We start from the raw sequence: 23,402 nt of genomic DNA, 5'->3' as shown, positions 1-23,402 counted from the left end.
GATTACAGGCATGAGCCATCATGCCTGGCCCCTATCTAGTAATTTTTAACGGATGCTGGACATTGTGAATATTACATTGGTGAGTTTTTATTTTTTCTTCCTTTAAAAAATGTTTGGCTTTCTTCTCTCAGACAGTTAATTTATCCAGTGATCAACTTGGTACCTTTGAAGTTTAGGTTAAATATTCGTTAGGTTGATCCTAGGATTGCTTTTATATTAGCAGTAGATCAGCCCTACCCTAGGGCATAGATATCCTGGGGTCTCTATTGAATGCTATGGGAATTCAACAAGGTCTTTCTATTTTGGCTGGTTAGAACTCAAATGTCTCTCAGCCTTGTGACAGATTCTATGGTTATTCAGTTTTTAGCTCCATTGTAGCTTTTCTTTGCCTGGACTCAGGAGTTTCACATGATATATGCTTGGTTTAATATTCATCAGGAGTCTAGAGAAGACCCAAATGCAGAATTCTGGAGTCCTTTCTATGCATGGGTCCCTCTCACCTGATACTCTGCCTCTCAAATCCCAATTGCCTTGGGTTCCCCTCCCCTCCATCTCCCCTTAACTCAGCAAAATCCTCAATCTCTGCTTTAGGTCCTTTTCTTTCATCACAGTTAACAAAGTGCCTCCAGGTAGGAAGCCAAGTTGTCATAAAGTTCACCTGATTTGATTTTCTTCTTGTAGGATCCCCACTTTTCTCCATCTGTTGTCCAGCATCAAATTTTTTTTTCATATAGCTTCTTCAGTTTTCCTCATAGATAGAAACAAAAAACTCAACTTTTTATTTTTATTTTCTCTAGGGACCTTGAACATATTACCCTGTTTCCCCAAAAATAAGACATCCTCTGAAAATAAGACCTACTTACAGGAAAGATAAGACGTCCCCTGAAAATAAGACCTAGTGCATCTTTGGGAGCACACCTTAAAATAAGAAACTGTCTTATTTTCAGGGAAACAGGGTAGTTCTCTGTCTTTGCCTTTCCATTATTACTATTGACAAGTTTGTGGCCAGTTTATTTTATTTATTTTATTTTATTTCATTCGTAAATGTTCAGAAGACACCACTGAATATGTAATCCACCATTATTTTGCCAGTAATAAATATAAAATATTAGTTAAAATTGTAAGACTTCATCAATGATAATATCGATTCCAATTTCAGACATGTTAAATTGAGGGGAAATATGCATTAAATGTGCCTATTTTTGATGTTCCCTTGTGTCATCTGATAGGTTCACATGCAGATTCTCTTTATTCCTCCTGCTTGGTATATGTGAACCTTGTTTTTCCTAGGTCTTCCATTTGGCATTTTAAACAATTTTGTACAGCATGAATCTTAGCCATTATCTCTGCAAAAATTGCCTCTCCTTGGTTTTATCTATTTTAATCTTCTGTAACTTCAATTATACAAATGTTACACTTTCATATTCTATCATGCATGTCTTCAAATCCCAAACCTCCTGTCCTATTTCTTCTTTCCTTGTCACATTGAATTTCATTCTAGGTACTATCTTCAGATGTGTCCGCCAGTTAACTAATTCTCTCTTCAGACAATCTGTTCTGCTATATAACCCATCAAGCAAGGTTTTTATTTCAATCATTATGTTTGTTTATTTGTTTTAGAGACAAGTCTCCCTATGTTTCCAGTCTCCTCTCCAACCTCTGGGCTCAAGAAATTCTCCCACCCCAGCCTCCTGAGCAGTTAGGACTATAGGTGCAAACAACCATGCCCAGTACAAGCATTATATTTCTTTTTTCTTTTTTTGTAGAGACAGAGTCTCACTGTACCGCCCTCGGTAGAGTGCCGTGGCGTCTCACGGCTCACAGCAACCTCTAACTCTTGGGCTTACGCGATTCTCTTGCCTCAGCCTCCTGAGCAGCTGGGACTACAGGCGCCCGCCACAACACCCAGCTATTTTTTTGTTTTTGTTGCAGTTTGGCCGGGGGTGGGTTTGAACCCGCCACCTTCAGCATATGGGGCCGGCGCCCTACTCACTGAGCCACAGGCGCCGCCCAAGCATTATATTTCTTATTACAAGATGTTTTAGTTGTTTTTTAAATACTCCTGGTCATTTTGTTTGACTTTTGTTCTTTTAACTTTTTTATTCTAGGGCAGCACCTGTGGCTCAGTGGGTAGGGTGCGAGCCCCATATACCAAGGGTGGCGGGTTCAAACCCAGCCCCAGCCAAACAGCAACAAAAGAAATAGCTGGGTGTTTTGGCAGATGCCTGTAGTCCCAGCTACTTGGGAGGCTGAGGCAAGAGAATCGCCTAAGCCCAAGAGCCGGAGGTTTCTGTGAGCTGTGACACCACAGCACTCTACTGAGGGCAATAAAGTGAGACTCTATCTCTAAAAAAAAAAAATTATCCATTTTGTATTTCTTTAAACATTTTATGTTTATACATGATTATTTTTGCTCTCTGAATTATGTGTCTGCTATCCTAAATACTGAGGAACTAAATCTGTTGTGTGACATTCTACTAAATCTCGCTTACCTTGAGTTATTTTTTCTTGTAGTAGGTAATTTTTATTATGAGTTCAGACAGTATATATATATATATGGTGATGGACCTGGATTGAGGATGCTTTTCTCCAGACTGCATTGCTATTTGCTTTTTCTGGCCCTCAGGGGGCGCTGCCAACCTGTAACTATAGTATTTTAATTTGGTGCCTAGGTGAGGTTTCTTGACGTTGGTGGTGATATAAATTTGAACCTTGAACATAGAGCAGAGCAATCCCCTGGCTGCAAATTTTCAGGAAAGCCCATTTCTGTCACTTTTTAATATGTTTCCTTCCATAGGCAGCAGAGACAGATTTGTTTGTTGGTACTCTTTATCAACACGAGTCCCCTCAACTTCAAGTGCTTGTTGTAGGTGGTTATACACCTTGGAACTAGGATTTCCCTGTTCATAGCCACTCTGGTCTGAGTTGACTATTCCTCTTTTTTGTGGGGAGGCATAGTCTTTGGGGTATTTTTCCAGAATTTCCTATGAATTTCATAGAGCTCTTTACGTTTATTGTAAATAATTTCTCATTTCCATATTTAATCTGAGAGGATGTGTCAGCTGAACATTTCCAGATGAGCATACTATTGGGATCCCAAAGAATTCTTGGAAGATTTTTTTAAATTTCAGAGTATTATGGAGGGACAAATGTTTTGGTTAACTGAATTGCTTTTGTACAGCGTGAATCAAGTTATAAGTGTGCCCCTCAACTGGATAATGTTCATTCTATCCTATTCTCATTAGGTGTGAATTTATACCTCTCTTCCTGACCCTTCCCACCTGCTTGCTTTCTGTTAAGTTTTACTACCAATTGTGCCCATGGGTGTTGATCCATTAGTTCCAATTTAATAGTGAGTACATGTGGTGTTTGTTTTTCTATTCTTGTGAAACTTCACTAGGAAGAATGGTCTCCAGTTCCATCCAGGTTGTTACAAAGGGTATTAATTCACCATCTTTTTTTAAGGCTGAATAGTACACCATGATATACATATACCACATTTTATTAATCCATTCTAGTTTTGAGGAGCACTCGGATTGTTTCCATATCTTTGCGATTGTAAATTGTGCTTCAATAAACATTCATGTGCACTTTTTTTTTCTTGAGACAGAGTCTCACTCTGTCTCCCTCTGTAGAGTACTATGACATCATAGCTCATAGCAACCTCAAACTCTTGGGCTCAAGCGATTCTCTTGCCTCAGCCTCCCAAGTAGCTGGGACTACAGGCACCCCCCCATAATGCTTGGCTATTTTTTAGAGATGGGTTCTCGCACTTGCTCAGCCTGGTCTGGAACCTGTGAGCTCAGGCAGTCCACCCACCTCGGCCTCCCAGAATGCTGAGCCACCGTGCCCAGCCTAGCACATATCTTTTTGATGACTTTTTTCCCTATGGGTAAATACCCAGTAGTGGTGGGATTGCTGGATTGAATGGGAAGTCCACTTATAGTTCTTTGAGGTATCTCCATATAAGGTTGTACTAGTTGGCAGTCCCACCAACAGTATGTAAGTGCTCCTTTCCCTCTGCATTCCCACCAGCATCTGTGTTGTTTGAAGATTTTTTTTTTTTTAAGAGACATTCTCACTGGAGTTAGGTGATACCTCATTGTGGTTTTGATTTGCATTTCCCTGATGATTAGAGAGGTTGAGCATTTTTTCACATGTTCATTGGGCATTAGTCTATCTTCTTTTGAAATGCTTCTGTTCATTTCTTTTGCCCACTTTTTGATGGGGTGGTTTGATTTTTTCTTGCTGATTTGCTTGAGTTCATTATAGATTCTAGTTATGCCCTTTCTCGGATGTCTACCATGCAAATATTTTCTCCCATTTTGCAGGTTCTCTACTTACTCTAGTGATTGCTTCCCTAACTGTACAGAAGCTTTTTAATTTAATCAGGTCCCATTTGTTAATTTCTGCTGTTGCCGTGATCGCCTTTGGGGCCTTCTTCATAAATTCTTTGCCTTGGCTGATGTTTATAAGAGTTTTTCCAAAATTTTCTTCTAGAATTCTTATATCAGTGGTTTCATGACTTAGGCTTATGTCTGTTATCCATCATAAAATTAATTTTTGTGAGTGGTGAAAGGTGTAGAAACTGTTTCAATCTTCCACATGTGATATTTTCCCAGTATCATTTGTTTAACAGGGGTTCTTTTCCCCAGTGTATGTTATTGTCTGCTTTGTCAAAGATCAGATAAAAATTTTATTTTTTTGATGCAGGGTCTTACTTTGTTGTCTGGGTTACAGTACAGTGACATCATCACTGTAGTCTCAAACACTTGAGCTCAGGTGAGCTTCCTACCTCAGCCTCCTGAGTAGTGGGGACTACAGGTATGCACCACCATTCCAGACTAATTTTTCTTATTTTTTTGTAGAAATAGGATCTCACTATTTCCTAGGCTTGTCATTTACTCCCAGCCTCAAATGATTCTCCCACCTTGACTTCCCAAATTACTGGGATTAATTCCAGGCATGAGCCACGGTGCTCAGCCTTCTTGCAAGAATTTTTATTGTTCACTTTATTACATTTAGAATTTATTTTATGTTTGAAATTAGACTGGAGTCCATATTTTTTCAGATGCCTAGCCACCAGCAGTAATTATTATTAATTTATTCTTTTTTGCTGGATTCAACTATTGTATTTGTCATTAACTTAACACATACTCTGTGTAGGGGAAACTGAGCCCTGATCTTTAGCATAAGACTCGCTTCCTGCTTGAGAGACCTGGAGAATCACGAGAATGTGACTTGTATACTTGCAAGAAATCAGAAAACTGGCCTCCAAAGGAGGATGTATATGTGAGGCGTGGCAATATCAGGCCTAATGGTTATGCTAGAAGCAGAGGTCTTGCTTAAAATCGGAGATTTTGCAACATCTTACTGGAGACATTTTGTCTGGCACTTTCCAGGTCCCCCCTTTTTAGTATTGATGTCTGATAAGTAACTTTTAACTACCATTTCCTGCTTTGTAATAATAAGTATGACCAAGGTTAGCTCAGGACGGATCCTCCCAGAGTTCTGCAGTGCCCAACACAGACTTTGTGTCGAGCCTCTTCATTCCTAACGCCAAGACCAACCCCTTCAGCTCTGGATTTAACTCTGGTTCTGTGTTCTGTTCCACTCAACTATTTGTCCATTCCTATATCAATATCATACTGATTTGATTCCAATGGCTTTTTGTATGCTCTAATGTATGAACACTTGAGTCTCACTTGAATGTTCTTATATTTTGTAATTTTCTTGGTTTTTCTCAAGGCTCTATTTTTAGGGATTTTTTTTTTAAAACTCATTTTTATAAGGAGGCAGATCTCAGCATGTATTTGCTGCATGTCAACTGGGCAAACCGCGGTTACGCAAGTGCTCCCAGTGGGAAGGAAGGGCCTAGTGGAAGGGCCTAGAGATTAAACCCTCTCCCAGACTGGGTTTCTTCTACTGCAGAAAGAGGGTGCCCCAGACCTCTGGGCCCCTTTCCTGCCTGGAGTTCTAGTTCAGGTTGGCTAAGCCATGGGGCTTCCCCTTGAGCCCCCAAGATGACAGCAGCTGTTTATGTCCTTATTGGGGAGGTAACACACATCAGGTGTGGTGCCTGACCAGCTGCATAATCTACCCCTCACACTTTCTCATTTAATCTTCAAACATCTCTGTGAGGCAGGTGCTATTATTACTGTCTCCATATGACAGAGAAAGAAACTGAGGAATAGAAAGCTTTAGCGACTTACTTGCTGAAGATGGCTGATGAACAAAGAAAACAAAGGAATGCAGTGGTGAGCTTTGGGGGGCATCTGAAAAGACCAAATTATGTTATTACATTATTAGTGCCTATTATCCTTGACACATACAGAACACCTCAATAATAATAGCTACAACATTGTTGAGTGCTTTCTATGTACTTTAGGAGTATTAACTCAATCTCACAACCCTATTATCTAATAGACACTATCATTATCTCCAATTAACAGGCCGTGAGATTAAGACCCAAATAGGAGCAGTGAACTGCCCAAGGTCACCCAGCAGAGGTGGACTGATGAGCCCAGGCTATCTAGCTCCAGGGACTATGCCCTTATATAGGAAACCTCAAAAATTACCACCCACAGAGATCTGTGAACCCCACGATTGCCCTCACGTCACCTGCCACATGCCAGAAGGTAATGTTCTCATGTGGAAGCGTGGAAGTGTTGCCATTGGAAAGAGAGGGTGGAGCTCGTGGCTATCTATGAATGTTTAAAACTATCGTACACGTGTATTTTGAATGTTTTCGGGTAAAGGAGGTACACCGAATGGTTGGCTCTGAAAAGGACTCACAGAGAGGGGCCCCTCTGAACTTGCCAATTTCCCCACAGTGATCATGTATTATTGTGTGATTTGAAAATATTAAAAGACGTGTAAATAATTTAAAAGACAAGCCTTGGCCACTAGGCCCTTCCTTCCCACTGGGAGCACTTGAGTAACCGTGGGTTGAGCCCAGGCTCCCAGCTCCGCCAGAAGGCAGGCCAGAGGCGGGACTTCTCGGGTCTTCTTCTGGCCCCGCCCTGCCCCGGCCTGCTTGCAAATCCCGGAGCCCGGCTTCGGAGCTGGCTGCTCAGCCCGCACCCCTACCCCGAGCCCGCGACCCGGTCCGAAGTGGCCTGAATCCGCCCCAGGGACCGCGGCAGCGCCGAGAGCCACCGGCCCCTGGCGGGCCCTGTGTTGGGGCGCCAAGCTGCGGCCTGCGCTGGCGATCTGCTGCGGTGCAGCGGCCGGGCTGGGGGTCGGTGGCTGGACTGTGCTCCTCCCAACCCTCTGTTGAGCGCGTCCTGCTCCCCGGGGTGGAAGGGTCGTACCCGGGGCAGGGTCTGGGCGCCCTGTGCGCCCCATAGGCCCGGCACGTGACTCGGGCCTGCGCCCCTAACCCGGTGCTCTCCCCGCGCGTCCCTCCTCATCACCGCGACCTCCTCCCGGGCCCCTGCCCGCTGGTCCAGCGCCGTCCGCGGACGCCGGTGCTGAAGGACCGGCCTGTAAATCTAGACCCTCGCGGGCGGCTGCTTGGGGCGGACAGGGACGCATACTGCCATAGTAATACGGGTCATTGTGTGTTAAGGGTCTGATCATTATCTGTTTTGATCACCACCTTTTAGAGTATCAATTGGGTGGATGGGTCTACAGCTGGAGAAGTGACCCTCAACCTCTGGGAACCTCGAATGCCGGGCTGGGGGCTTGGGCTTCCCACCAAAGGCAGAGGAGCTGCCATGGGTGTGAGCAGAGGGGGAGGGGATGGGACTCTTCCCTGTGGGCCTAAGGCAGGATCCCTAGCAGGAAGGCAAGTCCTGCACTGCTGCTGGGGGTGAAATGGATTCCTCTGGATTGCAAGCACACATGCCTTTTGACCCAGCAACCCAGTTCCTACAACCACCACATGTGCAAAGACCCGGAACAACGTCTGCTGCTAAATACACCATGGACCATCCGCACAGCAGAATAGAGCACAGCCTTCCTCCAAAACGTGGTGGCTCTGATTGCACTGGTGCAGAAAGGGCTCCAAGATGCCTTGTCAGTGAAAGAAGCAAGTGAGGGGCAGTGTGGCTTCTCTGCCATGGCTCATGGTACAGAAGCGTCTGTAGATGAACAGACCAGCTCTCACCCCCAGCGGTGGTGTCTCCAGGGAGGTGACTGGGCTGAGGATGGGGCAGAGCCAGCTTCACCTCCTACCCTCGCCCCATGGGTACCCCTTGAGTTCTCAGCTGTACCTACAGACTGTAATTCAAGACAAAACTTAAAGAATCAGAAGATGGATTATGAGACTTGGGCCAGGCTCCACCATGTGGATACAGAATGGGGAACAGGCAGGAAAGTTCTTGAATGTCGGGTTTGGTCCTCGCCACATTTATTCTTGCGAGGAAGCTGCCTGGAAGTCGGCATTTCCCTCCTGCTCTCCCCACCCTCAGGTGCACTGGTGTCTTAAATGGTTGGGAAGGGAGGCATTTTCCTCACTGTGGCTTGTTAAGTAAGGGTCTGGGAGCGCTGATGGGGTCGTAGTTGAGGGTGGTTCCTAAAGAGCTGTTGCCTTCCATCTCATGGGCGGAGTCACACTGGGCAGGTGGTGTGGAGTCAGATCCCAGGGCTGGCAGCCAGGAGACCTGGGTTCAAGACTTTGCCTGACCTTTTTCCACCTGTGTGATTCTGGGTCATTACTCTTCTTCCCTGTGCCTCAGTGTCCCCATCTACACTCAGGCTTACGTGTGTGATGAATCACACACGCGATAGGCCTGAGCTACACCAGTGTCCCACCCCTCCCTCCCTCCCATATGGAGGCATCATTACTGCCCTGACCCCTTCCTGGAGAAGGGTTGGGGAGTAACTTGACTACCATCAACTTTTCACATTCTCAAGTGATGGTTGTAAATAACCAGTTAACAATACCTCTAAGATAATGGCTAAAATTTACTGGAGGCCTACTAAGTGCCAGGTGTTGTTCTGAGGACTTCACAAGTTTTCATTTAATTTCTTCTCCCCTATTTAGCTTAGAGGTGGAAGGCCTGGGGTGTCTCCTGTGCACTGATGTCTGCCCTGCCCGCCCCTGTGGGTGAGTGCTGTATGAATATGCCTTACAACGATCCTATAAAGTGGGTCTGGAATTCACCCCAATTCATCAAAGAGGAAACCCAAGTCCCTGCAAGTGATCTGTAGCCAGTCACATGGTGCTGAGCCCACATTTTTAATCGTGACACTCCCCTGGGCAAGGAGCTGAAAGTCCAGTCTGACAAAGCAGGGTTGGGCCCTCGGATCTGCTCCCCAAGGACTGACTTGTTTCTGTGCACCAGCCTTCCAGCACCAGTGTGTGGCTTTCCATTTGTGTCCAGAAAAGTGACCACGACTCAGGTCTCACTTCTGAGTGTTTGACAAGCAGATCTAACATCATAGAGCACCGGGGCTGGACACTCCCAGGTGGGAGTGATTTCAGCGTCTGGCTTCATGTGGTCATTTGCTGTTCTAGCGCAGGCAGAGTTCCTTCTCTTGCCTCCACATGGAATGTGCAGCCTGCCCACTGGATGCTTCGTGATCCAGACCCACCACAACCAGGACCTGGCATCCCTGCCTGTGCAGCGGGTCCTGCTGGTTGATGGGGGTGGGGGGGAACCAAAGGAGCTGGACACAGAGGAGCCAAAGGCCAGTGCAGTGCCCAGGGCTGGGCACAGACAGCCTTCAGGCTTTGCTGGCATCACAGCAAAAGGTATAACATGTAGTGTTTTCTAGACTGGGCTGTATTGTGCAGTGCTGTGCAAATGCTCTCAACCCTGTTAGGTTATTATTTTTATCCTCACTTTTTCATAGGTTCAAAATTGAGGCTCAGATTAGTCAAGGAACTTGCCCGGGATCACACAGTGATAGGGCAGGATTTGTGCTCAGAGAGGCTAGCTCCTGAACCTAGCCATCCAGGGAGTGTGGGGTTGCTGGTGAAAGTTCTGGAGTGAGGTAAGCAGGTCTCACATGTGGGTGGTCCTGCCCCATTGTCTGTGTGGGAATGGCAGCTGGTTCACAGTGGTGTGGAGGGTGGCTGCAGGGGCAAACAGATGTGTATGGGAGCCCCAGCTTTGCTACCTTCTGGCTGTGGCCCTTTGTGCAAAGCATGTTAACTGTTTAAACTTCAGTTCCTTCTTAGTAAAATGGGGACGGTATTGCCTACTTTCAAGGAATTTCTGAAGGCTGAGTGTTGGTTGTCACCTATCAAAGGGTGTGATTCATTATATAATAAGTACATAATGAAAGTTTTCTTGCCACCTTCTTATTGTAATAGTTTAGGTGAGATGACCAGGGTCATTTTAGGAATACCAAAAATAAGCGGTAACCTTCTATATCAGAATCAGGTCAGCTGCACATAGCAAGAAAACTCCCTAAATACTAATAGTTTTGACAGGGTAGAAGTTTCATTCTTTCTCATGTGGACTCCTGAAGGTAGGTGTGTCAGGGGTGGTATGAAGGAATCATAATCAGCAGGGGACCAGATTCCTTCCTTCCTTCACTGCTCCACTAGCCTTAGCATCCTACCTCATGGTCCAAAGTGGCTGCTGTGCACCAACCCTCATGTCTGCATTTTTTTCCTGTTGCCACCAGGAAGGAGATAGAGGTGGAAAAAGATGCCCTTTCTTTACATGATATAAATATGTTCCAGAAGTTGCATACTGTACTTCAGCTTAATCTTATTGGCAAGAAATTTGTCACATGGTTAAGAAATCTATTTGTTTCGGGTAGTTATATGCCCATCTAAAAACCAGTGTTAATTCTTTGTGCCCTCAATTAACCTAAAACAGTAAAATAAATAATAAAAACCAGGGTTCCATTCCTAGTGATGTCACTACTACATTGGAACTAACTGATGAGCACACGTGTGCACAGGGAAGTACAACTTGGTGGAAATCAAGCCGCCAGTGCAGGGAGACAGTGGGAGGGGTGGGGCAAAAACCTACCTACGGGTACGATGAACATTGGTGATGGACACACCGATAGCCATGACTCCAGCATTAAAAAAATGATCCATGTTACTGCAAATGTTTGTACCCCTTAAATTTTGAAGTAAATTTTTAAAAATTCCTAATGACAAAGAGCAGAATGGGTACTGGGGAATCAACCAGCAGTGTCTGCTACAGCCACCGAGATATGTGATGAGTTACCTTTGCTCCTCTTAGAGCCTCGGCTCTCTCCCATCCCAGGTGATGGAAACAGTTGCCCTTCGTGACCTTCACAACAAGCCAGTCCCACTTTGCAGGTGGAGACCCAACTCAGAGGCATGGTGGCTCACACCTGTAATCCTAGCACTCTGGGAGGCGGAGGCGGGTGGATTGCCTAAGCTCACAGGTTCAAGACCAGCCTGAGCCAGAGCGAGATTCCTGTCTCTAAAAATAGCTTGGCACTGTGGCGGGAGCCTGCAGTCCCAGCTACTCGAGAGGCTGAGGCAAGAGAATCACTTGAGCCCAGGAGTTTGAGGTTGCTGTGAGCTATGCTGCCACAGCACTCTACCGAGCACAACAAAGACTCTGTCTCACAAAAAAAAAAAAAAAAGGAAAGAAGTTCTAATGACTTTCCCAAGGTAACACGTGTAGAAGGTAGAGATTTGAACATAGAGGGCTAAAGATGGAACAGGGCTAAAGATAGCAGCCACCCTGACGGCTTCCTGCACTCTGGCACCTGTCCCAGCACTTACCCTATTTGTTTAATCCTTACGGCTTTTGAGGTAAGGGCTGCTATCTCCGTTGTGCAGAGGAGGACACTGAGGCACGGAGAGGGCGGGGGATGTGCTCAAGGTTCCACAGCCAGTGCAGGGAGACAGTGGGACTCCAATCCAGTCTGTTCCAGAATCCATGCTTTGACTACCACCCTCTCCTGGGGCTTGACATTACAAAGGGCTCCTACAAACTCTCCCCTCTGGCACTGTGTCTGCAAACTTAGGTCAAGGTGAGGAATTAGGGGAGAGGGGCCCTGTGATTGTCTAATAATCCTCCGTTAAAAAATAATAAAGTACTTATTTTGTAGCGTATCCGTCTACTCCAGCTGCCCTAACAAAATGCCACTGACTGGGTGGTTTAAACAACAGAAATTTATTTTCTTTCTATATATTTTTTAAATTTCAGATTAATATGAGGGTAAAAAATGTTTAGGTTACATTGGTTTCATTTCTAAGGTAAAGTTCCAGTTGTAGATGAGCCCTTCCCCCGGGGGGCCTGCTGAACACCCTCACATTGTGCACCTTAGGTGAGATCCTGCCTGTCACCCCCTCTTCCTCTCCCTGCCCCTGACTAGACTATTCTTGTTTTTTTCTTTTGTGTGTGTGTAGTTGTTTATATACTGGTTTCATATTAGTACTGAGTACATTGGATACTTTCTCCCCATTCTTGAGATACTTTACTAAGAAGAATGTGTTTCAACGCCAAGAAATTTCTTTACTTTCTCAGAGTTCTGCAGGCTGGAAGTCCAAGACCAGGGCGCCAGCACAGACGGCCTGCTGGTGATCTTCTCCTTTGCTCGTAGGTGGCTGCCTTCTTCTGAGTCCTGACATGGTGGAGAAAGGTCTCTCTCTCTCCCTTTTCTTAGAAGGCGACAGTCCTGTCATCACCTCCTTTGACCCTGTCTCCAGATACAGTCATAGCTGGGATTAGGGCTTCAACATTTGAATTTGGGGGGAGAGAGGGTACAACCCAGCCCAGTGTTAGTTCATGTCAGAAATAAATGAACTAGAATCCTAATGTAAGTCAGGACCCCGATAAGGCGGGAGTGCAGCCTTCAGCCATGTTGCCATCTTTTATTTATTTATTTTTTTACTGTAAAATAAGTTTATGGATGGTAACATGATTGTAATTTATTTCCCATATTGGATGTTGCAGACTTTAGGATCTTTGAGATGTGCAGGATCCTTGTATGTAACTGGCATAGACCTCATTGTTTGAGCTTTCTTAATCACTTTTGTGATTTCTTTCTATTTCTTCCCACGAAGACCTGTTATGTGCCTTCCAGTAAATGGAGAAACAAGTGGGACAAAAGCTGTACATACTTATAATCTACACATTTTCCACACAAAATACATTTCTTAAGAGGCTTCGTATAAGGATTTTCCATTGAAACAGGCATATAAGCCATTACCAAGATGCCAACTTTTTCCTCCCTAGACCACTGCAAACAGCAATCATAGCTGCCAGGATTCCTCTCTTCCCCTTCCTTCCCATGTGAATGAAATCAGCATTCTCACTTTCGATGGAGGGCTGCATGCCCTTGACAAAGTCCTTGTCCATGTGGCAACAGCCAGGACCTAGAATTTGCTAGAGAAGTTGTTTGTAAAACACCCACAAGTCATGGGCCATTTTCTACCCATGATTATAATAATCATACCAGCTTGGGTCTGCTTCCCAAATGAATGACCTATACGTTGCAGAAACTACAATATTTTCTCTTTGAGACTTGCTCGGCAACCTTGTAGAACCCTATTGATTGGTTTGCACTGGATCTGTTTTCCTCCTCGATAAAGAGAGGGAGGGGTGGTGAGGTCTGCCATGTGCAGGCCCCTTTACAAACATTAGCTCCCTCCACGTCTGTTACTGCCTCATGTTTGCATTGCAGTTAGCAGCTTCAAAGTAAAGGGATTCTTGGGGTCATTCTATATCAGAGCTGGGGGTGAGCCCAGAGCTCCCATGCTTTCCGTAACACTTTGCAGTCTCCCAAGGAGATGCTCTTTGAAACAGAATTCCATTTATAAAAACAAATACCAAAATTCACTGTCTAATGCAATCTGAGTGTTAAAGGTCTATGCTGGTTAAGAATCCTCTTGGAATAGATTTCCCCCTTGAACTTTGACCTTGGCCATTCCATTGATTTTCTGGCTTCACTTAAAAAAATCATTCTTTCTTTGCTTAATCATGTTCTGCCTCTGCTTTTCCTTGTTAGCTAATGTACTCAATGTTCTCTGCAGAGTAACACCCTGTGCTAATGATGAGCTTGCTGTCGATTTAGGGCAGAGGCAATTTGGTGTAAATCCTGTGTGAGAAATTCAGCAAGAACAAAAAGCTTCAGAGAAAAACATCCCTGCAGCCTTCCTGAGTCCCTTTGTCTTAGTAACTATGGTTTCTGTGCACATTAAGAAAATACTCAGGAAAGATTTTCTTGTGAATAAAGCAGCTGAAACCAAAGGCCTCAGATATTCATTAAAATAAGCACATTTATTTTGAATTTTTATTTATAATAGTAGGATATGGAAAAGTACAAGAAAATGTATTAAAATATTCCCTCCAATTAAGCAAGCAAATAAACAAAACCACTTCTCTGTGCTATCGCAGAGGAACTGGGCAGGAAGGGCAAGGAAGGTGTGGTCTGGGGTTTGATCCACATCTCCCCTGACCCCGGACGGCTGAGGGGTCTTCAAGAGGTGCTGGCTCTAATGCGAGCCCTGGGTGTTGTCTGTGGTTTTGGCTTGGCACTGCTGCTCAGCGGCCAAGCCACATCTTTCCACATGTTTTCCTATGACAAGGGATGATGATTTTTACTCCAGCTGGGGAATGTGAGACTCAGATTCAGGAATGTGTGCATGTGGGAACCGCGGTGAACTCACAGAAATGGTGATTGTTTACAGTGTTTATTAGGTGAAATAGCCCATCTAGAGGCTTGGGTGCTCTCCGGGGTGCTGAAAAAGTTGTAATTGTCCACTTTCCATGAATCAACACAGACTATGTGTGGAAGTGAACGAGTGAGCATGGCAATCTTTGAGCGCTGCTGTGTGCCTGGGGCCTGGCTCCCCTTTGCGGTATTATCTCATGGACTCCCGTGGTCACTGCCCTGGCTCTTTGCCTCAGCCTGGCTTGGGCTCTGCCCTCCTGTTTCTGATGCCAGGATCTGCCCTGGCCAGTGTGTGGCCAGACTACCTTTGTCCTTCAGCCCCTGCACATCTGGCCTGCCTGAGGCAGGGCCACCAGCCAGCCTGTTGGGCCCCTGACTTGCTTTGTACTTCCCAGCCTCGGAAAGGCAGAAAGGGGCCTGTCTGTGAAGGAGCTTTGAAAACTGGAAGCTGAAACAATTGAAACAGGATTTGAAGGCCATGGTCTTACTACTCTCCACACTGTTTTTGTCATATATGTATTTGATTTAGGAAAATTTGCAACTGAGCCCTGAGTACAGGGGCATTCAGGCTGTTCTTCTACAACTCTCACACTCTGAAATGAATTGTTATAATTGTTTATACACAGTCAGCCTCCCCCATTAGGCCATTAGGTACCTGAAGGCAGTCTCTGTCTCTCTCAGCCCTCTAGCCTCTGAGTTAGGGACCCGATTATAGTGAAGACTCAATCACTGTTGGCAAAACAAGTCTATGAACCAAGTGTATGGTGCCCCACGATCATACTAATGTACACAGGTATGATTTAATAAAAAAAAAAAAAGAAATGAAGTATAAGCTTGCAACTTGAATTTCCCGCCTGAGAGCTGGCTTCCGTGGGAGAGAAGCCTGCATACATCCTAACAGCCTCCCTTTCTGGCAAAGCGTGGGTTCCTGGCTCTGTTCTAGATCTGCATGAAAATTAACACGTTTGATCCTCATTGCAACCCACAAGGTGGGGGACTCTGATCCTCGTTTTATAGGTAGGGAAAGTGAGGCACTTGTAGTTCACCAAAGGCCACAGAGCAAGTAAGTGGCAGAGCTGAGACGGGAACACAGGTGGAATGTCAGTCAAACTCAGGTATCAGTCCTCCGCCCACTAGCCCCCCAAGCTGAGGCTTGTTCTGTCCCCCTGAGAATCTATGGACTGAAATCTTGGGTTGCTTTCTGGATTGGGTCTATGACTGTCATGTAGCTTGAAAAGGAGGGGGGGTCCTGGCTTCTGCACCCGCTGGGTAATGCTGGGCACTCATTGTACCTCTCTGTGCCTCAGTTCCCCCATCTTCAGGGCAATAACCATTCCTTCTCTGCAGAGATGCCAGGTTAGAGGTCATCTGTGTGAGGTGCAGAAAGGACCCTGCTGGTGTCCTGCCTTGTAGTGGCATACTGTGATTTGAATGTGGTTAGTCCTTACTGACAGTCTTGAAGTTTTCCTATGTGACATTTCTGTTGCAGAAAAAGAAAGGGGGCTGGCCTAAAGTCAAGAAAAGGAAACACCCAAGGGATCTTTCTGTTCCCCATGCTCCTATGACAGAGTAAGATATGGGAAGGTTACTCTGGCCCAATGTTAAGATCATGCTCAAGGCTCAATATGTGGCCTATGCCATGTGCCTGGGATGGCGACGATCCCATCTCAGCCTTTATCTGTTTTTTTTTTTTTTAGGGCCCTTGGTCATTAGGGGGCCTTAACCACAGAGAGTGTAGGGTGGGCTGTTTCATCCTATAAGCTGTAATAAGGTTCTGATTCTCACAAGGAGAGGAAAGAATAACCAGGATTGGGTCCAGCCCAGGGGCAGGGGCTGGCTTTGGGATCAGTCGGTCTGCTTACCATTCCAGGCTTGAGAACATGGTGCTCTGTGGCCTCAGTAGAGCTGGGTAACCTCCACTAAGGCTCAAACTCCCCTTCCCAGCACCTGTGACTTCGTCACTTTTCCTGCCTCTCGTGTGGGAGAAGAGCCACTGCCCAATGCTCTGAGGGCATTTTATCCTCAGGGTTCACACAACTCTGAAGTTAAGGGTCTTTTTGTCAGTATTCCTTCCTATAACTCATAAGGATGGCCCTTTCAGCCTGAAGACTGGTTTTGCCACAGCCTTTCTCCATCTCCCAGTAAACACCTGCTTCATCAGGAGGGTGGGAGGGCCTGTACCTGAAGGGTCGAGCCACACACCACCCTGTGAGCAGCGCGTTAGGTCCATAATGCAGAGGGGGAAGCTGAAGCTGAGATGAGTTAAGTGATGTGTTCCCTGCTAAATGTGGCCACCAGGTCTTTGAATATCTCCTGCCCTGTGGGTGACCCTCTTGTGCTTTCTTAGACTTTCATCAGACTCTGGATAAACCAGCCATTTAAGTATTTCTCCTCTTAAATTAACCTCCGTGTCTCTGGTTAGATTGAAACGGAAAGTGGAAGTAAAGCAGCTGCCCCGGGCCTGGCGACTTCCTTCCTTTGCTCAGAGCTGCCGTGTGTGCTCCCTTCATGGCACAGGTACGAGAAGCCAGTTGGGGGCCAAACTCCCTGATCTGCCATCTCTGGAAATAACAAAGATGCTGGCTGCACACTGGGCTCAAGTAAGTCCCTTCTGTACAGGAATCAGAGAAGTTCCTGTCTGAGAAGTGACCCCAGGAGCCCACAGCCGTGATGACAGCCTGTCCCCTCTTTTCCACCTTTTCACACTGGAGCCTGGAGGAACTTTCTGGAATGCAGACATGGGGTACCACTCACTCCATCTCTTAAAAGCAGTCACTGGTTCTCCATTGTTTTGGAAGCATCTCCTAAACTAGGTAGCCATGCAGGCAGAATGGCTAATCCACAAAACATGGGTGAGTTAATAAATTTAGGAAATTCTGGCACAAATCAAAGTACATAGATTTTTCCATCAGCAGTACGTTTTTGGCTCGTTTAATACAGTTTTGTTTATTTGCTGAGCACTGATAGTGCCTAGCACTGACCTAGTGATGGGGTAAGGCCAAAAGCAAGACAGGTGGAACTGAGTGCATTAGGGGTCCTGGAGTCTCCACGTGTGAGCGCTAGTGGGTGTTTCTCTAATTCTACCAAGGAACCCCCCTTTCCACAGAGCACCTATTAAAATTCTATAAAGGCATGTTCCAGGGGGCACAGGAGAGGACACACCAGCTTATGGAACACAGTCAAAGCCCTTTCAGGGTGAAACACATGTCACCATGCAACGTCACGTCTGCCACTTACCCCCTCCCCCATTGTACCTTCCATCCACACCAGACAAACATGCCATTTTCTGATCAAGCCATGCCTGCTTCAGCGTCACCACCTACAGGAAGCCCTCCCATCCTAAGGATGTCATTCTGAGTATGTCTGATCCCAGAGCCCATACTTTTTCCAGAACAGTGCCCTGCCTCCAGAGTGTCTTTTCTTTGGGTCACATACAAAGACCCTACCATGAATATCTTTAAAGCTCTGCAAAGTCAACTTGTTTGGGTCATAGAAAACTCGCAGTTCAAATTAACTATTACAGAGAAGTCCTAACTGGGGTTCAGTTAATAACATTCCCCCACACACACACCTGTGTTTGCAGCCAATTGGGAGCTATCCAGTTGCCAGTCAGAGATTAAATGCCAGCTTTAGTGATGAAAAGCAAAGTGGGAGATGTCTTAGGATCACTGGCTCCAGCTTCTCACAAAGCTGGACAACACCTGGCCATCCCAGTCAGAGTAGGCCCCTGACCGTGTGGCCAAGAGCAGACCAGAGCCCTGGCTCCCTGCCAGCCAGCAGATCGCAGGGAGGGGGGATCTTGCCACTCAGAGGAGCCTCTTCTCTCCCCATGATACAGGAGAGGCCAGGAAGATTAAGCTGATAGAGTTTCCTCCATACAGAAGGAAACATCTGGAATGAGGGAGAAGTCCTGCCCACATACACACAGGCACGCACATGCATACATACAAGCTCACATGTAAAACAGATCAAGCAGACTGGATGCAATGGCTCACACCTGTAATCACAGCACTTTGGAAGGTCAAAACAGGAACATCACTTAAGACCAGGAGTTCAAGACCAGTCTGGTCAACATAGTGAGACCCCCAACCCCGCCTGCATTTCAGCCTCACAGCAGGAAGGCTTTCTGCAGCCTGCTCTGGGGCCAGGGGTGCCCGCAGAGTCAACCAGCCCAGCATGGGCAAACCAGTGCAGGTAGCTTCTTGGTACCATCCTAAAGAGCCTCAGAAAAGTTGCGCAAGAAGACAGCCTGCACTCCCAGGTCCCCCGCCCCAGATCTGGAGGGTCTCAGTGACTGTGTTCCTTCTTCCAGAGGTATAATGTGTGCATGGCAGAGGAAGACAGCCCTGCTAGTCGGTGAGCTGCAGGCCCACCAGAGCTCCCAGGCTTACTCAGCCTTCCTGCGCAGGCACGCAGCCCACAGGGCTGTGTGGTGAGTGGGTGGCACCTCCCACAGCCTGGGAGTGCACCTGCTGCGGAGGGCACCCCAGAAGACCTCGGTGTCAGCCCACCTCTGTCACGGAAGGCAGATTGCCTTCGGTTGAAAACCACGTTTTCCCTGTCCAAAGCAGCTGACTGTGTTCTTCCTTTGGGGCCAGAATGAAACCTCAGCCCTACTATGAAACTAATTTATAGCTTTTATATGAAAGCTATAACCCAATTATAACCTAAGAATATGGGGGAGGGCGGCGCCTGTGGCTCAGTCAGTAGGGCGTCGGCCCCATATACCGAGGGTGGCGGGTTCAAACCTGGCCCCGGCTGAACTGCAACCAAAAAAAAAAAAAAATAGCTGGGCGTTGTGGTGGGCACCTGTAGTCCCAGCTACTCGGGAGGCTGAGGCAAGAGAATCGCTTAAGCCCAGAAGTTGGAGGTTGCTGTGAGCTGTGTGATGCCAGGGCACTCTACCTGAGGGCCATAAAGTGAGACTCTGTCTCTACAAAAAAAAAAAAAAAAAAAAAGAATATGGGGGAAAGGAGGGGAGCAGAGGGGAGAGGGAGGGTGATTGGTGGGACCACACCTACGGTGCATCTTACAAGGGTACAGGTGAAACTTACTAAATGTAGAATATGAATGTCTTAGGGGAGTGGTGTCTCGGTGTGTGCCACACCTTTTTGGGGCAAGACACGATTGTAAGAGGGACTTTGCCTAACAAATGCAGTCAGTGTAACCTGGTTTCTTGTACCCTCAATGAATCCCCAACAATAAAAAAAGAAAAAAGGAATATAAATGTCGTAACACAATAACTAAGAAAATGCCAGGAAGGCATTGTTAATCAGTTTGATGAAAATATTTCAAATTGTATATAAAACCAGTGCATGGTGCCCCATGATTGCATTAATGTACACAGCTATGATTTAATAATAAAAAAGAAAGAAAGAAAGAAGGAAAAAGACAATTAAAAAAAGAAAAGAAAAGAAAACCCATCCTGAGCTGGATTAGGTACAGCAGCACCTCACTCTGGGCAGCGCAGGGCCAGTGGTTACTTAGTACTCACACAGCTGAAGGGACCTGTGGTTCTGGACACACTGCTGCCCAAGTAGCACCTGATCACTCCGCAGTTTATGTTACAGCAGGTCCCGGGAGGGCCCGGGGGTCTGCACTTCTCATATGCCCCTGGGCCGTGGCTGCTGCTGGCCTGGGGCCCACACCCTGATCTGCCCAGGTTCCTGCAGACCCCACCACCCCGCCTGCATTCCAGCCTCACTGCAGGAAGGCTTTCTGCAGACTGCTCTGGGGCCAGGGGTGCCTGCAGAGTCAACCAGCCCAGCATGGGCAAACCAGTGCAGGTGCGACTTGCGGGACACCTCAGAGGCGCGTTCCACGCCACCAGTGGGACTGAGCCCCATTGCCTGTAATGGTCCCTGCCCCAAACCGGCCTGGTTTCCCTCCCCTACAGGTGCTTTCTGGGATCAATACCCAAATAGACCAGACACCAAAATCCTCATCTCAGCGTCCTGTTCCCAGGGCCTAAGGCAGTGAAGGGAACCCCACTTACTGAATGGCTGTTTATTGTCCCTTCAGCACAGAAGGCACCCTGGATCCGTTTCTCCCTTTCCTTCTTTTTGGAATCTTAGTGACGTCAATCCCCACCCGCAGCGCGTTTACATTCAGACTCACAGGGCTGGTTGCCACCAGCCACTCACGGCACCAGTCTCCTCTGAGGGGCACGTGCCCACGGGGCAGCGCTGAGGGGTCTCTGTCCAGGGGAGTCAGGAGCTAGTCTCTGGTGCCACAGGTGACCTCTTCTGGGCAAGGAGGTGGGTTCTCAGTGGTCCCGGGTTCACCCTGAGTGTTCCCCCTGCTCCCTCCATGGTTGGGACTGACTGGCGTGCCCGGACACTCCAGCAGAACCTTCCTGGCCTCCTTGTCGCTGCCTCTCTGCAGAGCCCCAGAGAACGCACCAAGGATGTGGCCATACTGGGGAGTCCAGGACCAGAAGCACGTGTCCTGAATCCCTGCCTGGGTCTGGCTGAGAGAGCTACCCTGTAGTGGTTAGGGCATGGGCTTGTGAGTCCTGAGTTTGAGTACCATCTCTGCCAGTTACTCGTTCTGTGGCCTTGCACCAGGCACTAACTGCAACACTCTGCCTCAGTTTCCCCTTCTGAAAAATAGATCTGTAATAGTACCTTCTCCTCAAGGCTCAGTGCAGGTTAGTGAGTTAAACCTTGAAAAGGTGCCTAGCATGCAGTGAGTGCTTAGTAAGTGCTCACACTTGGCGCCCCTCCATTTGCTCTGGGGCACAGGCCCCCCATCTAGATTCTTCCAAAGCAGGGGTCAGAAAACTCTTCTTATGAAGGGAAAGATAGTAAATATGTTAGACTTTGTCAACCATGGGCTCTCTGTTGCAACCATTCAACTCTGTTTATAGGAGGAAATCAGCTAGAAGCCATAGACAATATGTAAGCAAAGGAGTGTGGCTGAGTGCTAATAAAACTTTATTGACAAAAATACAGAGGGCTGAGTGGGTCTCTGGGCAAGGTGCACTCTGGCCCATGGTACTTACTGGGTTTCCACTTAACATTTGTTTTCAGATAAAACAGTGCTTGCAGATAAAAGTAATCAATTGGAAATCCTTTTGTCTGGCATACATATAGAAGACAAAACTTTTTTCTGCAGATATACTCAGCCCTCCAAGCAAGGTGAGGCCTCTGGTGGTGCCACGGGAGTGCAAGCCATCGAGTCCTCATCATGAATGTTACCTCTGTAGAGGGTCCCCTGAGAGCAGCTGTCCTTCCTAAAAGAGGCCATTTGTCCATGCTCAGCAGAGCAGGGGCCCCAGGAAATGAATTTGAGAGCGAGGACCTTGACTTCTCAGCAACCTGTCTTTGCAAAAAAAAAAAGAATTAGCCAGCTGTGGTGGTGCATGCTGGTAGTCCTAGCTACTCAGGAGGCTGAGGCAGGAGGATCACTTAAGCCCAGGAATTGGAGGTTACATTGAGCTATAATGGAGCCACGGTTCTCCAGCATGGGTGACAGAGGGAGACCTTGTTTTAACTCCCTCCTAAAAACCAAAATACATGAAGAATAACTGAAAATGAATCTTAGGGGACACACCGATGTGTCCACAGGGAAAGCTTCTGAAAGGCTACCCTAGAAACCGCCGCCTGAAATAAGTATGAGTGGGAGGCTGGGCCCCTTTTACTTTTGACTTTGTCCCTCTGCTTTTCCTTTTTTTTTATTCTCAACATGAACTTATAATAGATTTGAAAGTTGCTTTACCTACACTCCCTTTATCATCAGAAAGTGATGTGAGGACTTAGAGGGCAAAGGACTTCCTTGGTGGCCCAAGCTGGGCTGCTCTAGCAGGAGCCACTTGAGTGGAGTTCCAGCCTTCAGCCCTTCCCCACTGAAGAGAACTCCTGCTCTCCCTCCAACCTGGCTGTCCTCTCCCTGGAGCCTGCATTGGCTCCCCATCGCCTTCATGAGAAGGCCTCCCACCACCTGGCATCCATCTCCCTGTCCAGTGTTGTCCACCCCCCATGTCCCCTGCCCCAGGGATGCTGCATGCTGTTCTGGAAACTCTTTCATTTATCAACCTTCCACCCCACTCTGCATCCCGAGGCATCCATTCTGATATGTTTCTGGTAGGTCTTCTAGAAATATTCCACAGATATTCAAACACCCATGGACTAGGGGACATACATTTTGACTAAAGGACATGTTTTTGTTATTTAGTTGTCGAGGTTATTTTTGTTTAGGATTTCCAAGAAAATTCCCCAAATAAGCAAGACCTGGAACTGGTTTGAAAACAACACCAATTTTCAAAACCCACCTTTGCCATGGACCAGCCCTTTCTCAGCTGGGCTCAGAAAAGCCTCACCACGGTGAAGGATTTCACAGATGGAAGAAGAACTGTTTACTAAATATATACAGTTATTATTTAATAAAAAATTAAATTCAAAAAGAAGAAAAAGAACTCTCAGAACCTGCCTGATCCATGGGAAGCCCAAAGGTTCTTTTTAACTGGTTTTATGTCAGAGCCACCTCCCTGCACACCAGAAACCCTTCTGTCCTCAGGTGGAGGCAACAGTGACCTGCTCCGTGGCACCTGCAGGCTCCCTGCAGAACAAGAAGGAACGCCTGGTGGGGAAGCAGCACCTTCAGAACCTCACCGGTGCCTTCTCATTATTTAAATGTGGTTTTAAGACAGGATCTGATCAGACCCACTTGCTGCCAGGGATTTGGGAAGGGGCAGGTGTTCCAGGGAACATCAGTTTGCCTCCTGACTAATGAGATCTGCCTGCTCCCCACACCCCCAGGGCCTCAGCCCCTGCTGGAGCCCCACTCACTTTGCTCTGTTAGTCACTGATTCCTTACCCAGCCCAGAGCGGGCCCGG

This window comes from Nycticebus coucang, chromosome 17 (genome assembly GCF_027406575.1).
Source record: "Nycticebus coucang isolate mNycCou1 chromosome 17, mNycCou1.pri, whole genome shotgun sequence".
Lineage (NCBI taxonomy): Eukaryota > Metazoa > Chordata > Mammalia > Primates > Lorisidae > Nycticebus > Nycticebus coucang.
The sequence above is the reverse complement of the archived record's forward strand: the minus strand, read 5'-3'. Positions refer to the sequence as shown.